Source organism: Nicotiana sylvestris, chromosome 2, assembly GCF_000393655.2.
Source record: "Nicotiana sylvestris chromosome 2, ASM39365v2, whole genome shotgun sequence".
NCBI lineage: Eukaryota > Viridiplantae > Streptophyta > Magnoliopsida > Solanales > Solanaceae > Nicotiana > Nicotiana sylvestris.
Window position 1 is genome coordinate 79,509,108 of NC_091058.1, and position 13,126 is coordinate 79,522,233.

General features: G+C 40.1%; 1 long non-coding RNA gene across 1 annotated transcript; it reads left to right on the plus strand.

The window, feature by feature from the left end:
* The first annotated feature begins 661 nt into the window (after window positions 1–661).
* Window positions 662–1,083, plus strand: LOC138886346 (uncharacterized). Its single transcript, XR_011405028.1, has 3 exons — window positions 662–768; window positions 853–906; window positions 975–1,083. It is a non-coding gene; the product is annotated as an uncharacterized lncRNA (long non-coding RNA).
* The last annotated feature ends 12,043 nt before the right edge of the window (window positions 1,084–13,126 follow it).

Below are 13,126 nucleotides of genomic sequence, written 5' to 3' on the forward strand. Positions count from 1 at the left end.
GACTTGACCCCACCTCCGCAGCACTTTCCTATTCAATGTTATATGGCATGGTACCGCACTGTTTCCCGACTTTTTATCGGGAACCCAGTTCATCAGGCACACGGTCGGTACGTCCCATACGCCGGGAGACACGAGGCCCTGGTATATTTTCTGTTATTATTAGTTATATACCTGTAATTTAGTGCCAAATATGTAGTTTATATTTTTTACTTTGTACAGGCGATTGGATTGCATACCGTCTATCATATGGGGCAGCAGATGCAGCGTTATATCCACGATCTTGTGGCCATGCAGGAGTATAGTCGTCGATTCATGGATGTGGCTGCCCAGACACTGCAGCGAGCCTGATCGGATAAGCGTTTGGCACATGAGGCTGATTATATGGACCCAGCGCAGTACCATCGAGGTCGTGGTATCCCACGAGCTGGTGGTGGCCGACGAGCTGGTGGTGCCGGACGACGTGGTCGTGGGAGGAGAGGAGGTGGTCCCCAGCAAGGGGGCGTTGAGGCTCTTGCTGATGATGTTGCTGCTGATATGGTAGGTGGCATGCATGAGACGGACATGCCGTCCTACAACCTTGGAATTTATCGCACTCTAGTGCCATCGCAGGAGACCCCATCGGGTCAATTATTGATCACGGGCTCGGATATTCAAGGAGTGGATTGGGGTAGATACTTCCCAGGCCCGTCTACCACTGTTGAGGATTGACCGACCCGAGATTTTTATAGTGGGCGCCGACTGAGTTATGGCTCCACATCACATGCGCATGTATGAGTTTATTAGTATTGAATTTGAATTTCTTTTAACTGTAACTTATTTATTTTCTTTAACTTTCTTAATTTCCTTTTTAAGGCTTCATGCGATGCAACGACAGATGACTACATTCAGGATCTAGAGACGATGATGGTAAGACAATATAAATTGTTGTGAATTGTTATATAGTTTTCTATACTAAGTTTCATATTATTATGTAGCCTTCTACTGGAGTTGACAGCACCACCGATACATGTCATCCTGCGCCGCATCCGGCTATAAGGAGACGACTTGATGATGATGATCCTGATAGCGTACCCGGGCGGGAGGGGATGCGCCTCAGGCCAGCAGCTGCATTGAGACACACCGGATGCGGGACACATTGACATGGTGTAAATAATATTTTCGTATACATTCACAACAATATTTAATCGAATATACACATTACTTTACTTAGTTCTCCATTCGTTTGATAGTTTTATAAAATAAAATTTAGTACAACACAAGCACTTAAACTTAACTTCCACTTTAATTAAAATAAAATGTAGTACAACACAAGCACTTAAACTTAACTTCTACTTCAATTAAAATAAAATTTAGTACAACAAACAAGGAAAATATTACTACATCACAAACACAATCACAAACACAAACACAAACATAGCATGCCAACATAATAATAAATACATAAAATATGAAAAATACACTAAACACATACATGCCAATATTTAGCCCCGGTTGCTATTTATTCTCCACTCCAACCACTTAAATCGTTCTTCCAGTTGTTCTTTTTCTTCTTCTACCTCTTTCAGTTTTGCCTTCACCTCTACAAGTTCCAGTTTATATTTTTTTTCGATCCTTTTGTGCTTCACAATTCCATTGTGTTTTCCATTTTTCTTCTCCCGCCTCCTTTGGGTTCGCCCTCAAGTCTGCAATAATTCTATTGCTTTCTTTTTCATGTTCCCGTTGTCTTAAACATATATTATGAAGAAACTGCAGTTGTTCTCTGTAACATTCCTGATAACATGGTTCATAAACCCATTCCTGAAAATCACAAATAGGTTCCCCGGGAACCTTGTAAAACTGGTTCATACAGTGCCAGTAGCGGCGTCCAACTTCACCACCGTCCCAACAATTTTGCATCAAGCATGTTTTTCCACAGTTGCACTTTGGTGGACGAAGAGGTTGAGCCATTTGTGTAATATTTGCTTTTAGTAAAAAAAAACCTTACTTTTAATAAAATATTTGCTTTTAGTAAATTTTGAGCACACAACATAACTACAATGAGCCCGTTATTTATAGGCGAGACAACACACACATAACGTACTATCTAATGGCGCTATACTTTACGTGTTAAATATCATGATGTTGACAAGATAATTTTATGTCAGCTGGTCAGCTTTTTCAGTTCGACAAGATAACACACACATAACGTACTATCTAATGGCGCTATACTTTGCGTGTTAAATATCATGATGTTGACAAGACAACTTTATGTCAGCTGGTCAGCTTTTTAGTTCGACAAGACAACACATACATAACGTACTATCTAATGGCGCTATACTTTGCGTGTTAAATATCATGATGTTGACAAGACAACTTTATGTCAGCTGGTCAGCTTTTTCAGTTCGACAAGACAACACACACATAACGTACTATCTAATGGCGCTATACTTTGCGTGTTAAATATCATGATGTTGACAAGACAACTTTATGTCAGCTGGTCAGCTTTTTCAGTTCGACAAGACAACACACACATAATAAATATACAGATAATTTTATTAAATTATTATTTAAATAGGTAAAATGGGAAAGTACAAATCATAGTTAACAAGCATAATTTTATTTCATAAATCTTGCAACATAGACATAACAACTAATTATTACAACATCAACTCATGGTTAGTTAGGTACACTAGAAGAACACCCACCACAAGCTTGATTAGTTTTGCCACCCAAACTAGCAGAAGGACATTTATGATGGTCGTGTCCTGTTTGCGAGCATATACCACATTTACGCGCATAAACGGTGTCACTAACATCCATTTGGTTCTGAATACGTGTTCTCTTATGCACCTGTCTCTTACGCAAATAGGACTTGTTACATACCATTTTAAATGATTCCGGAGGCCAATAATGCTCAGCACCCACTGGCTGCAACTGACCACTATATGTGTTTAGGTACTTGGAAACACTATATTGTTGATCAACATAGTTGGTCTCCGCATAACCAACACGTTGAAAACACTTGATGGCATGTGAGCAAGGCATGTGGTAGATGGACCATTTCCCACAGGAGCATAACCTTGCAGATTCATTTACAGTATGTACATTATTACCCCGATTATTATGGATAGCGGTGCGAACTTCAAAAACACCTCTTTCATTATCATACTGCAAAAATGAATGTCAATGTGCTCGCTGTCTGTATTTCTCAAATATCTTCATAGGCACTGGCATAAATTCAACACCCCTCTCCATCAACTCCGTTGCATCTGCAGACCGTTCAACAAACCTCTTTGCCATCTGCTTGAACGACATCCGCACCATGGCTGTGACGGGCAATCCTCTTGTCGACTTCAATAACCCGTTGAAGGACTCTGACACGTTTGTAGTAAGAATTCCCCATCGTCTTCCACCATCCGCATGCAACATCCACTTTTCAGGGTCATGTCGTATTAACCAACGATAGGCTGCCTCGTCTTCTTGCCTGATAGAATCCATATGCCTTCGGAATTTATGTTGTTGGTGGTCTGTTGCTGCCATCCACATCAAATCATGTAGATCCTTGTTGGGATGTGCCTTCTGGAAATTGGCCTTAAAATGCCTCACATAGTAACGGTGGTCTGCATAAGGTTCTTGTCATGCAGACAAGTTCTCCACAGAACTTAATATACCACCATGTCGATCAGATATTAGATAAATACCTGAACGCTGTTTGACAACGTGCTCTTTCATGTGGTTCAAAAACAGCGTCCACGTCTCTGTGCTTTCATTGGCACAAACAGCAAAAGCTAGAGGAAATCAACTATCAATAGCTTGATATCGTACTTTCCATAGACATGAGTTCAGTCTATGGATATTACGGGCCGACAATGCGAAAAACCATCAAGTGCTGGCTTAAACGCCCAGAACACGTAACTGAATATGTATTCTGGTGTTCCCGGACTCTGCTCAAGATTCCATTCAACAACTGTCCCAGGGTTAAAGTGCTGCAGTGCGGTCATGTACTTTGGCAGAGATGCAAATGACTTATCCCAATTACCGTAGACAATTTCAAACGCTCGTTTGCGCCCGAGAAATGCCTTTCTTTTCGTAATGGTATGGCCATATTCCTGGTGGACCGATGTAATGCACTCTTTGATTGTATACCATATGGACGCTTCGATGTGCGGAATAAGTACAAGAGAAATCAAGTCAATATCCAAGTTGAAGTGATTCCCGTTGAATGTGTCCATTTCGCATGTGTGGGTGGGAATGTATTTACCCATTTTCCACATACCTGTCTTATTCTTGGTCGCACGCAACATCCAATTACATGGCCAAAACCACCTGCGACAAACAACCTTGTATACCATCGGACTTGACTCCCATACCTGCATCTCACGACACTCTTTTACATTGTGCAATTTACAAGCCCTGCTTAAGCGCGTTTTATCAGGAAAAAGCATCCCCTTTGCAAGCATCATTGGTCTAGACTCATCCCACATTACTGTCCGAATTTCATCAAAATCCCTTATGAGAGCTTCCACATCCGGCACGGTTGGCAAGTTATCAATGTAAGGAATCTCCCTTGAATGAAACGACACTTCGGACTCGTACACTCTTCGTCTAGGGGGTCTCTCTTCAAATCAGGTCCTTCCTCCTCATCCTGCTCATCACCATCCTCACGAAAAAGGGTGTCTCGTCTCCGGATTCATCGGCATTGTTATTGTAATCACTGTTCTATTCCTCACTCTGTGCATCTGCCAGAAGTCGATGTAATACGTCGTTTTCGGTCAATTGAGTGAGTACGGGTGGTTCAACTTGCTCGTTTTCATTGCACAACCAACAAAAATATAAGCTACTGTATTAATAAATGATTTCTATATGGCTATATCACTTCACTTACAAGTCGTAATGTGATAAAATTTCATGATGGATGTTTTCAATTAAGTGATGACTACCGGATGAGCCACTTGTAAAATTCATATCCGGCCGGTACCCCCTATTAAATATATGAGCGTTAATACAAATTCAATACGCCAAAAATATACATAATTAACACAAATGAAAATTGAAGTTTACCACTCGTCTTGTGAATTATGGAAAGCAAGGGTATAAATTATTTTCTCGCTGCTCATTCGTCGGCGGTGATAAGTTTAAATCAAGTAAAACTCTTTCATCCGGAACCTGTTCGGCAAAAACTGCTCCAGAATATCCACCCGATGACTAGGGGTTATCTCTGCTACGCACAACCTCGTTTTTTGGAACGTCTTCGACCTTCACGTACATCTCCAACATTGTGATTACAAGAAATTCCCGTCATTCGTCCGGAGTCTTCAGAAAATCACTCAAAGTTTCATCATCGTTGATGTTAAACTCTGAGTAAAAAGTAACCCCTAGCGGAGTGACGGAATACGGATATCTTCCGATTACTTTAAGTATCCCTGAACGTTTCCTCACACTCAGTTTTTTGCATAACAACGATATCAATTTATCGTACTCTATTGTAAGTGGCAATTTAACATGACACTAAGCAGGTAAACTGTAGCCCACAGAGTTATTCTCCATCACAACCTCACCCCCCCCCCAATATAATGAAACTCTTATTCTACGCTTTTCAGACATAATGAAAAAATGCTGGAGAATTTAAGAACAATAAACGTTTCAACAAGAGTTAAAAATTTTTTGAATGAATTTCTATACAATCCTAACCTCTTTATATAGGAAATGACTAGCCGATTTTTTTTATATATATATATATATAGCGCCCAAAAAGTTGGCACTATACGCTTTTGAATTATTGAAGTCAGGAATTATTGGTGGGGCCAGGAAAAAGAAGTATAGCGCCACTATACCTGGCGCTATACATTAATGATTAATGTATAGCGCCAAGTATAGTGGCGCTATACCTGAGCGTGTCAGATTTTACAGTATAGCGCCACAATACCTGGCGCTATCCATTAACGGTGCCGTTACTGTTACTGTATAGCGCCAGGTATTATGGCGCTATATATAAAAATATAATTTTTCTTTACCACCTATTTATGTACTTTGAGTCCAAAAGAACCACATTTTGGTTCCGGACTCCATAATAAGATAAGGTATTAGCATCGGGAAAAAAGGAAAAAGTGATATTAAAGTTTATGTGCGATGGTAGCTTAGAATTTCGATTTGCATTTCCTTGGAAAAATAACTTTGCCTGGTCAAACGTTTGTGTATCAAGAAAATATGCTAGATATGATGATAATCACAATGATTTCTAATTTTGCTTTAGTGCAAAAAGTGAGATGAAATTAAAGGTCTTCTTCCCCTTTCTTTTTCTTTTATTTCTTCATAATTCAGTTGCCACCACATACTTTTTCAACTGATCCTTTCCTCTTCTCTTTCGCCCTCTAAGAAAAAAAAAAATTGATGCTTGAGCGCTATCTGTTTTTAGTTTTAAACCAATACCTTTTAGGACTTTTTGTTAGACTCAGTTGTTTTAGTTGAAATGGTTTAAATTGTGAAAAAGAACTTTGAACTCTTTTGAAAGACAGATCATTTCTGAGAACCAGTTTAATGTCATTGAACCTCTTCTTTTGAGTTCCTAATTTTGAAAATACTATCCAAGCAAATAAGCACAAACGTCATTTCTCTTCTTCCCCCCCTTTTTTTTTCCAACCTAACACACATTTCCTCATGGGATCCTAATCATGAGTGAATTTTGCTTTGAAATCTTCACTCATGATCATTTCGTCAAAATTTCTGATATTTTGTCTCGATATGTCAATTATTTAAAAACTACTTTTTTTTGTACAATAAAAGAATGATTACACGGACAGTACTTCGAAATATCTATTTTGAAAAGGCGAAATACATAGATTACCGCGTGAGCTTGTCTCCGAATCCCCATTACACACCTGTAGATTATGGAAATAATTTATACACTCAACCTTTTAAAAATGTGTCTATGACGTTTTACGGAAATAATTTACACACCACTTTTGTGTTTGACCACTTCTTTTAAACATGTATATGTCACACACCAATTAAATCATGACACGTGTCATGAAGTTAAAAGAAAAAAGAAAAAGAAATCCATCGTCTTCCTCGATAAACACCAACCACCATGGTTGCTACAACCTCCATCTCAATTTCAAGATCAGAGAACATGAATACAAATCAACAACCAAAATTTTCAACATCAACCTTAGATTTCTTCAAGTTTAATCCAACTCAAAAATTCAAAGTACTCTTCTTCAACCTTCTTAAACAAATTTCGATCCAACTACTTAGTTTATCTCTAAATGAGTTTCAATTGAAATGGAGCTTCTAATATACAACTAATTCAATCCCCAAACACCACTTTCAACAAACTACAACAATTTCAAATAATTAATTTTTGGGTCTTGCGCAATTTGTAGAAACAACGCGGACAAGAACGGGTGAAAGCAAAAAATCTTAAGACGATTTTATGTTGGAAAAACAAAACCCCTGCCAGAGATAGGGCAGAAGAAGGGTAAGGGGTCTAGGATTGCAACGGGCTGGGGTTGAAGCAATGTTGAAGGGCAATATTTGAGAAAAAAATGCTTTATAATGGATTTGGAGTGAGATCCAGGTTCATGAGTTAGAGGAGGAACTGTTGAAGTTATGAGAAGTGTTCTTTATAAGCATCAATGGAGGAACCGACTGAAACTTGATTCATAAAAATGAAGAAGATGACTAAAAATGAAAAAAAATAAAAAAGTAAAAAAACTTGACATGTAGCGTCCAAATGAGGCTTTAGATACAAAAAATTTACAGTTCACGTGCCTCATTTGTGTGTAAAATATGCGCTTGCCACGTAATTAAAATAGTGAGTCATAGATACATCTTTTAAAGGTTGGGTGTGTAAAGTTATTCTCGTAATCAACATGTGTGTAATAGGGATTTGGGGACAAGGTCAGGTGGTATTTTATGTATTTCGCCTTTTGAAAATAAAGTTACGCAATTATAAATTACATTAAGTCACTAAAACTTAGTATTGCTTTTTATTGTTAAAAATATTTTACGAGGTTCAAAATAACCACGCTAATTGAAAGACAACTAATTTAATTTCGCTAATAATAATAACTAAATTAGTATTAGTATCCGCGCGATGCGCGGGCAAATAAATTTGGGTTATTTGAATTATATTCAAATTATGTTAAAATTTAAACCTTCCAAATACAAATTACATATAATTATTAGATATCAATTAAGAAGCAAAAAATGAAACTCTTTCTCATATTGTCACGACCCAATTCCCGAACCCGATCGTGATGACGCCTCTCGTGAAGACAAGGCCAGCCAGACCAAAACGGAACATTTCTTTTAAATAGTTAAATATCATAAACAGTTCTAAACATGATATAATAGTCATAATTTGCGGAAAATAACGATGACAATAGAAGAAACCATCCCGACACAGCCCAAACCGAGGTGTCACAAGTCACGAGCATCTATTAGAGTATAAATACAACTACACAGTCTGAGTTATACAAAATAGGACTGATAAAAAAAGGAAGAAATGTGGTGCCGCGAACGCTGGCGGTCACCTTGCTAAACTCCGATAACTTAGCCTCCGATCGGCTCAAAACCCGCTACTGGGTGTTTAAATACCTGCATCTGCACACAAGGTGCAAGGAGTAAAGTGAGTACTCCAACTCACTGAGTAATAAAGGTAAATAACAACTGAGCAGTAAGAAATCACGTAAGGCAACCAACATGTTGTAGAGAGGCACTGAAAAACCCTTTGAGAAAAATAGTGAAGCTGTGAAATCTTTAGAAATATCTTAGCTCAGTTTAAACCTCTTTTGAAAACGACTTTATCAACAGTTACGCAAATGAATGCAAACCAAATAGTGCATATAAGCACGAAAATCTGCCCCTCGGGCGCAACACTCAATTAACAGATAATGACAGGCAATCAGATAGATATCACATGAAGTAGCACAACAACAGATAATGGCAGACAATGAAATAAAGTAAACACATAGAATAGTACCAGCACCGCTGCGGCATGCAGCCCGATCTATATATCGCTACGGCATGCAGCCCGATCCATTTATCGTCGACGACGCTCACTGGGGTGTGCAGACTCCGGGAGGGACCCCTTACGGCCCAAGCGCAATATCAAGCCATCTCGTGGCATCAAATCTAGGCCCTCGGCCTCATATAAATCAGTATCTCACTGTTGCGGTGTGCAGCCCGATCCAAGAGTATCCTCACAATACAGGCCCTCGGCCTTACTCAGTCAAAATTCACATAAGTCCCTCGGGCAACAGTAAAACATGATGCTCAGCCCAAAATATTATTTAAAATACCATTTCAAGTATTATAGCAGAGTAAACATGGCTGAGTTTTGAAAACAGTAGAAAATAATATGACTGAGTTCAACTATATAATCAAACAGTGAGGAAATATCAAACAACAATCCTCGAAGGGTTCAAATAGCTGGCACTAGGCTCAAAGATGGCATTCAGCCCAAATAATGATGATAACAATTAGTTTTCAGTTAAATACACGGTAAAATCATCAATCGGGATGGACCAAGTCACAATCCCCAATAGTAAAAGACCCCACGCTCGTCATCCAGCGCGTGTCTCACCTCACTACAGCACTACGATGTGCAAATCCGGGGTTTCAAACCCTCAAGATATCATTTACAATCATTACTCACCTCGAACCGGCGAAATCTCTAGCTCGCGACGCCTTTGCCCCTCAAATCGGCCTCCACGTGCGTCGAATCTATCCAAAATCAGAACGAATACGTCACAATATGCTAAGGGAACAAAGCCCAAGCGAAAACAATCAATAAAGGGAACAATTCCCGAAATTACCAAAACCCGAGCCCCAGGCCCATGTCTTGTAATTTGACAAAATTCACAAAACTAGAATCCTTATACTCTCACGAGTCTAACCATACCAAAATTATCCAATTCCGATACCATTTGGCACTTCAAATCATCATTTTATATTTTTGAAAGGTTTCATCATTTTCTTCCCAAATTCCATTCCAAATCACGGATTAAATGATGAATTCAATGATAGATTCATGTACTCTAGACAAATCTGAGTTAGAATCACTTACCCCGATAAATTTCTTGAAAAACCTTCGAAACATTGTCAAAATCCGAGCTCTCTAGGTCAAAATATCAAATAAAACCCAAAACCTCGTATTTACAGAGTACCCCTCAGATTTCAGCCACTGCGGGCCGCATCAAATCGACCGCGGTCCGCGCTAGCCAGTGCGGTTCGCGCAAAAACAACCGCGACCGCACAGGCCTTACTCTGCAGTGACAGGATTTAGTATTTTGACCATAACTTTTGCTACAGATGTCCAAATTGAGATATATTTACCTTTCTGGAAACTAGACACGAAGAGCTACAACTTTTGATTTTTAATCACCTCAAAATTCCTTGTAGATCAAAATATATGAGCTTCCGAAGTAGGACCAGCGGGAAGGTTCTTCACCGCAGCCGCGCCCACTTTTGTGCGGTCCGCGCGGTGCCTACCTCGGCCGCGGCCGCTTTTGTACGGTCCGCACAGCACTCACCGCGGGCGCACTTATTTTTGTGCGGACCGCGTGAGTGAGTTCCGGGGCTTGCAACCCCTGTGGACCTGCTACGACTATGATTTTTGCACTAAAACATCCCGGAACTCCCGGAACTTCAAACCAATTGTACCAACACATCCCATGACATCGTTCAAACTTGCTCAAAACTTCGGAACGCTCACAACAACATCCAATCACCAATTTAACATAGGATCCAAGCCTAAGAACTCCAATAACTCTTAAATTATGCTTTCGCTCAAAAAGTCTATCAAATCTCGTCCGAATGACCTGAAATTTTGCACACACATCCCAAATGACACAACGAAGCTACTACAACTCTTGGAATTTCATTCCGACCTTTATATCAAAAATCTCACCTATCAATCGGAAAGCGCCGAAATCTCAATTTCGCCAATCCAAGCCTAAACCTTCCACGGACTTCCAAAATGCATTCCGATCACACTCCTAAGTCCCAAATCACCTAACGGAGCTAACCAAATCATAAAAATTTCAATCTGAGATCAAATACAATAAGTCAAATCTTGGTCAAACCTTTCAAATTTTTAAGCTTTCAACTGAGACTGTTCGTCCAAATTCATTCTGATTAACCCGAAACCCAACACCAACGATTTACATAAGTCATAATACACCATACGGGGTAAGTCATGCCCGAGAACTGGCAAGCGAAGTGCAAAAGCTTAAAACGACCGGTCGTGTCGTTACATCCTCCCTTACTTAAACATACGTTTGTCCGCGAACGTGCCCAGAGTTGTTCTAAAAGCCAACCAATCGCTGAATAACCTTACCATGCATATACCCGGGGGTGATCCCACGTTACCCTATCTCATATAGTTCCGATAACACACAGTAATTGAAATTTCACAACCCAATCTAACCCATAAGCCTTAGAACCACATTTCCACTTCTGAAATCATTCACAAGATCAGAATCTCATATCTATATTCAGAATAAGTCCGAACAAGTTGTAATTACCCATACTTGCAATCTCAGATGCAATCATTTGATATACCACATGACTTAAACACTCGCAGTAATAACTTCTAATTACAGCAGCTGCACACAGCACCCGAATACCAATAGAAAAACTCTTATCAACTAAAGTCTCACCCAACACTTTCATATACTGCCAATGATCACAAAAAAAATGCGGTAAGCCATAACCATTTTCCCAGATCAACCATTCATGAAGCCGCTTCCCTTTTTGGCTAATACCACAGCAATTTCCGAACCGAACCTCGATATTATCCTCCCAACAAGCTGAAATCAAATTCGTTCATATACATTAATGATCCCGGCAATCTCCCCTAATCCAACATGCCACTCTGGTAACATGACACGTCAATAGAGGCCTAAGCCATGACTTGCATAATACGCGCACCAATAAGCAACGGTCTGAACCTACTCAAATCATGAAAATGACTTAAATGAAAGAGTTGTACCTCAAGCTCATCAGTTCCACCGCAACACAAGGCTGAGGACCCATCTCACATCATCAAAATAGAACACATGAATCTAACCCGAAGGATCATGCCTCCATAGAATCTTCGTTGCAATGCACGATTCTATCCAACCACTGTTACACATGGAACACCTCAAGCCACTATGCTCAAAATCGACAATCACGCACAATTTGACAGTGAAACAAATAACATATACCACGCAAACCCGATAGGACATAATCGATACGCCATTCGCCGAGCAATACCCAATTACTTTTCCCCACTCGACTTCCACTACGAACCCCAATAAAACCGCACCATATGTGCCCATAACCCAAAAATCATAACGTCTCGCAACACAGGAAGGCAACTCATAGATCTCCCAGATCACTAGTAAGCTCAATAACGGTCGCATCAACCTGTCCCTCAACAATACAGTTTGGGGCCAACTAAGCCGACTCCACTAGAACACGCATCCACATTGGCCTGCCAACAAAATCCTTATCAAGGAAGCATGAAGTTGCTCCTTCCACTACTATAACTCCTGTCAGAGCCATACGATATGGTGCCCGGCACCAAGTCAATACCGAAAACAACAACCCTGCCCGGCGACATGCCCGGCCACAAGAAACACATTTGGAGAGTCCCTCAACACTGGAACTGAATCAGTGGTAGAATCCTCTGCACTGACATCCATCACGAAAGCTCAATTAAGAAAGGCAATACTTCCCAGCCGTCCGCTGGGTCATTGAAATATAAACCACTCTACTAGAACATAATCCGACGCACCTCGCCACCCAACCCATGGAATTTCCGGCATAGCCCCAAGCGCAATAGTACAGAATAACCCAACACATAGACAACTAGTCTAAACCCCAACATCACATCCAAAATCTAATATGCCAAGCAAAGAAAGATCCACTCGGGCCTCCAAATCCCGATAATCACTAAACAGTTCCGATACACACGACTCACAATTACAACATAGCCTAAATGTGAGAACTTCCCTGACTCCAATCCATATGGCACATAACTCAACACACCTGATCCCAATTCCATCGTATGAATGCATACCACGCCTCAATTACTCAATCATTCCATGAGAGATACTTTGAAATTCCTTGGTGCCACTAAGCAAACTCGAATACCCGC